Source organism: Arachis hypogaea, chromosome 12, assembly GCF_003086295.3.
Source record: "Arachis hypogaea cultivar Tifrunner chromosome 12, arahy.Tifrunner.gnm2.J5K5, whole genome shotgun sequence".
NCBI lineage: Eukaryota > Viridiplantae > Streptophyta > Magnoliopsida > Fabales > Fabaceae > Arachis > Arachis hypogaea.
Window position 1 is genome coordinate 107,983,633 of NC_092047.1, and position 5,939 is coordinate 107,989,571.

Genomic DNA, 5,939 nt, shown 5'->3' on the forward strand with positions numbered 1-5,939 from the left:
TGCATCAGCGGTCACTACAAAAAAAAAGAGTTTAAAATGGCATTGACATTACGGCGGTTTTAAAGAACCGCCGTAATACCCGGTTATTATGGCATTTTTGGTTGCTACCATAATTAACTTTGTGTTTGCTGGCGGTTCTGGGTGATCATGGCGGTTTTGAACCACCGTTTTCACACATATATAAAACAAAAGAATTGCAACCCTAGCCTTAAACGAAACATAGTATAACGGTGCTCTCGATCTCTCTTCTCTCTCCCTTTGCTCTCGATCTCCGACAACGCCGTTCTTCCCTCTCGGCTTCTCCTCTCTCCACCGGTTACGATTTCTCTAGGTACTTCTCCCTCTCCGCCAGTTACTGATTTATTTCTCTGCAGCTCCCTCTCAAGTTCTCTAGGTACCTCTCCCTCTCCGCCAGTTACTGATTTCTTCATTTTTGGGGGATTTTGTTTCTCTGCAGCTCCGTGATTGGAGCTTGTGTTGAAGTATTCCATTGACGTTGGTGTGGGGGGTGATTGACGCCGATCGGGTCTTGTGTTCAACTAGTCGACGATATCAGATTTTGGATTGACGGTAACTTCACTTTCTCTTTCCTTATGTATTTACTTCGATGCATGTGTCAATGGTTCAATTGCTGCCACTCTTATTATTGTTTTGGATTTTGCTAGTTAATTCATTCTGCTATTTCTTAATATAGTGAATTGATGAATGAGTTCAGACTGAATAAGCTTAGTGAAGTAGGGCTCTGTTCTGTGATTCTGTTCATAATATCTATCACTTTAGTTAATTATTTCCGCGGTTAGTAAAGAATTGAGTCACTTTAATCACATGAGCTGATTCCTTGCCTTCTTTTCTTTGGATTTTGATTATAGTACATGTTATTAGTTGTAAGTTATTACCCTATTAAATTGTTGTAAAACCACTTTGGTTGCTCTATCTGCATTTATAATCATGATTTAGTGTAACCACACTTTTCTTTACTGTACATAAGTGCCTTTTATTCAAAATCATCTAAGAGATTCTCATCTTGGAAACTGCATCATTGAGAGAATCACACTGTTTTGGTTGATTCAAAATCCTTCCTTCCTTTCTTTTCTTCTCCTCTGTCTTTTGCTGTATTCATTGATTTCTGGCCGTTTGATTGTGCTTGTGCCTGTGGCATTCTGTTCATGGAGTTTAATTGCGTTCTTATTGCTTGAGATTATCCTGAAAAAATAGATCATTAACTCTTCTTCTAGAATGATGTTGGGGCTGGAGTTTTTCTTTATTTGTTTTTTGGTTTTCTCTGCTCCTATACTTTGTTCCTGGCATTCTGCTTGGAGAATTTCTGAGCAACTTATTGGTCAGGGTTATGATATTTGGTAAATATGCTTCTTAAGTTTTTTTCCTTATTTTTCTGATGATGGATAGTTTATGTGCTAAGTTTATTCCTGGTTGATTTAAGTGGTTCGTACTTCGTGTGCCTGATTATTGTCATGTTCTTTTGTTTCATTGTGATTTCTCTTGGGATATTGTGGAGTATTGTGCAGATTTCTCATTGTTGTGTTGGTTTTAAACTTCAACTCCTTTATGTTTTGGGTCAATTTGTCGGGTTAAATTCTTTGGATTAATCATGTGTTACCATTGTGATTTTTAATTGGGTTATGGCCAAAATTGATGAAATTATAATTTCTGATGGTCATTTCCTGCTCCTTGATTGTGCCTGTCATATTGTTTCTGGACTTTCCTTGCCTCTAAATATTAGTAGAGCTGTTTAAATATATGCTGGAACATCAATGTCATCCTAATTTATTGTTGCATATACTGATGGGTTGCTGTGTTGCTGGAACTTATTTGTTTATTTGTGTCAATGTCCAAATTAAATTTTTCATGTACCTACCAGTAGTATAATTGCAGCTTCAATTTTATGTTTTAAGCTGTGTAGCCCACCCAGGTCCCATCATGCTGTGGATTACTAATTTTTAGTATTACAGTTCAACCAGTTCTTGATTTGGATGTGTTTATGTAACATTTAACTTTTTTGAACCGGCTGATTTGTTACAAGTTGAATTCTTTTTATCCTCTTAGTTCTATTGAAAATGTAAATTTTTTTCTATTTGCTCCACACTACTGTGTCTTCAATTTCAATCAAGTATGGTTTGTGTTGCAGAAAGTCATGGTTGAAGAGCCTCCAAGACATGATCATTCATTAGTTGAGACTTGAGTGCTAAAACAAGAAAGAAACAATTAGGCTTTGATTTTTTTCATTTTTATTTTTCCCCCTCTTTCAGTGTCATCTTCTCTCACTGAACTCTTATAGCTTACTATTGGTGTCTGAGCCAAATTATTTTCGGATTGCTCAGATTAATAAAATTGATAATGGCGGCACATGTTTGGTTGGTCTAAATTTCAGCTGCAAAGACAGTGTAGTTGCTAATCTGAGAGGTTTAGGTCAGAACGACGAGACGACACCGTATGGAAGCAAATATTATTTATTGCAGAGAAGCTGAAACTGAATCCATGAGAGAGAGAAAGAGAAAGAACGGGGATGAGGAGATCTGGCAGAGAAGAAGGAGGGGGCCCCACTCTGAGAACCTAATCCAAATTTTGAACCCAACACTCCTTAATTATAATTATGGGCAAGGATGGTTCATTTATGATTGTTGTGGTCCAATTGAGCCCAAATCATCATTTAATATTGGTGATTAGTGAAGAGTTTAAATGGAAGACTAGTATTCTTTCAACTGATGATGATGATGGTGATGCTTGATTTCTCCAAAAGGGAACAGAAGCCTCCCATTATTATGATTATCATTATTCTCTACTTGCCCACCATTACTTCCAAGCCCATCAACCAAAGAAAATCCAAGACTGGGCTTAATCTCTTGCATGGGAAATTCAAAAATGAAGAATTTGTCATTTGAATTTGGCATCAATGAAGAATCCCTTTTTTCTGTGCCCTGCATGGAGAAAATCTAAAGGATCAAAATTAAACCAGAAATCAATAAGTTGGAACAAAACTTTCTTGTTTTTTTACTATTCAAGTTGTCATGTGTACAAAAAAGGTTTTTAAAGTTGTGCTGAGTGCTGTTACTGAAAAAAAAGATTTAATTTTACTTTATACTATATTTTTTTAGTCTCTAAAGTTTGACAAATATGTGTTCTTTTATATATGCCTTTTCTTATAAATTAAATCAGACTTAAAATGTATATCAATATATGCCCTTTTCTTACATTTCTTGTGCTCATAATAATTATATTTTTGTTATAGGGATTGGATCAGGAGAGTGAGATTCCATCACCAAAAGAGTTAGGAAGTAGGTCTTCTGGAGCAAGCAACAAGGAAGCATGACCATGCTTAATATGTTAAGACGTATATTAAGAATTATATGTTAAGACGTATTATTAAAAAATGTTACTTTGATACTTTATTTTTGGATTATGACATTTCAATTATGACTTGGATTATGACTTTTGGATTATGTATGAATTAAAAATCATCTTATGATATTTGATTTATGATTATGCCTTCTGGTTATTACGAGATTTTTAAGTAAGTTTTGAAAATATCACTTTAAATTGGTAGTTTCAATCTTATTTTAAAAACATAAAATTATCATCATAATTAGGTACAAATGGCGGTTAGAAACTCCATTTTAAATGAAAACGATGCCATTATACGCTGGTAGAAATGGCGGTTAAAAAATGTCATTTTAAACACAAAAGATGCCATTATAACCTGGTAAAAATGGCGGCTAGAAACTACCATTTTAACACAAAAGATGCCATTATAACTTGGTAAAAATGGCGGTTATAATGGTAAAAACGGCGGTTTCCAACCGCCGTTTTAAACAGAAGTGATGTCACAACATCCTGGTAAAAACGGCGGTTACAGCCGCCATTTTAAACATATAAAAAACCGTCATTTTATCCGGAAATATTAACCCTCAAAAAACTGCCGTATTATCTACAGGTTATTACGGCAGTTTTCTGAAAACCGCCGTAATAACCAGAATGGCGCCCAGAATAATGGCGTTTCTTGGAGGCGCCAGTTTTGGCCATAATGGCGGTTCTAACCGCCATAATTCCCCAAAATAACCGCCGTTTTAACCCTGTTTTTTTGTAGTGGGTGGAAAGTCTTATGTATGCCATGATCTGTATAAGACCAGATATTATTCAAGCAGTTGCAGTGGTAAGTTGATTTATGGCAAATCCGCGTAAAGAGAATTAGAATGCTATTAAGAGGATCCTGAAATACATCAAAAGGACCTCGAATGTTGCATTATGTTTTGTAGGATCGGAATTCATTGTCAATGGATATATCGATTTAGACTTTGCAGGTGATCTTGATAAACAAAAATCTACTACAAGATATGTATTCATGCTTAGAAGAAGAGATGTGAGCTGGCTATCTAAATTACCGACTATTGTAGCTTTATCTACTACAGAAGCTAAATATATGACAGCTACACAAGTATGCAAGAAAAGCTATTTGAATCCAAAGGTTGATGGAGGAACTCGGGCACAAACAACAGAAGATTCTTGTGTATTGCGACAGTCAAAGTGCCTGGCACATTGCAAAAAATTTTACCTTTCATTCAAGAACAAAACACATTGGAGTACAATATCACTTTGTTCGAGAAATAGTAAAATAAGAGAGTGTTGATATGCAAAAAATTCATACTAAAGATAACCTAGTAGATGTCATGACAAGACCAATCAAAACTGAAAAGTTTGAATGATATAGATTCTCGTATATATGGTCTATCAAATACATGAGAAAAATGAATTTTTTAAAAATTTACCAAAATTAGTTTTAAGTGGGAGATTATAAAAATTAGTAAAGTTAATTTTAAAAAATAAATAAAAAATAATAGTTAAATAAAATAAAAGGTAATAAACAATCTTAATTTATAATAAAAAAATTTTAATGGTTAAAAAAAAGAAGAATTATATACCTCTAATTGACGAATGGTTCATATTAAAAAGACTCATTTGTAAATTAAATTTTTCTTTAATTCATTTCAATCAATTAGTCTAACAAGATAATAGTAACATTGAATTACATAAAAAAAATTTCTTTTTCTCTGAGAGATTTTTTTTCTATATTGATCAAAAAAAAGTGTATTCTCTTTTTATTAAGAGAGAATGTTATCATAATCTCCTTGTAATAAAAATAAATTATAATTAAAAAAAATTATTTTATATAAATTTTAATTTTTCTATTTTTATATTTTACTACGTCATTTGTGTAGTACCTAATACCTGTTATCTCTTCGTCATAGGTATTTCTCGCTAATACCTGCTTTCGTTGGTTTTTTTACCACTGTACTCTTACTTTTGAGTTTGTTTAGTATTTAAAAACACAACCGAAAATGTCAAAAAAAGTATAGAATGTGATATTTAAATTTTCCAGCACTAATCTTCTTATTTGTAAAGTTTTACATTAAAAAAAAATAACCGTGTGAAATCATTATACTAATCATGTGATTATAGTTTGGCCAGGTCAGAATTTAATTGATGTTGTTCATTGTGGGGGAGGATTTATGCGTTGTGATTATCTTCGGGTTTCGTATACCATAGTAGTTTAATTTGTTGTGACTCCTTCCCTTAGCAATTATATTTTGACCTTTCATAGTTTATACCCAAAAAAGTAGCAACTAGCAAGTCCCTATCATATCCTACTGCATGATTTTGAAACTTTACCATGCACGAAAAATCTAAAATAAAATAAAATAATCCTTTTGATGTGTTTTTTATATTTAGTGAGAATGACTAACTTGAATAATTACCATTTAGTTGCTTTCGATGAATATCCGGGAAAATCTTAGAAGAGTAGAAGAAAACTACAAAATATCAAACTGGGTTTTATTCATTTATTTATTTATTTTTGAAAAGAGAACAAATTGTGGTGGTTACCTGACTGTTTCTACTTTTCTTAATTACTTTTTAATATTTGGTTG

At 33.0% G+C, this 5,939-nt stretch overlaps 1 long non-coding RNA gene across 1 annotated transcript; it reads left to right on the plus strand.

Annotated features, from left to right (window-relative positions):
• Positions 1-210: 210 nt before the first annotated feature.
• Positions 211-3,501, plus strand: LOC112728139 (uncharacterized). The gene is made up of 4 exons (XR_003166138.3): positions 211-331; positions 458-570; positions 2,147-2,984; positions 3,248-3,501. It is a non-coding gene; the product is annotated as an uncharacterized lncRNA (long non-coding RNA).
• Positions 3,502-5,939: the final 2,438 nt, after the last annotated feature.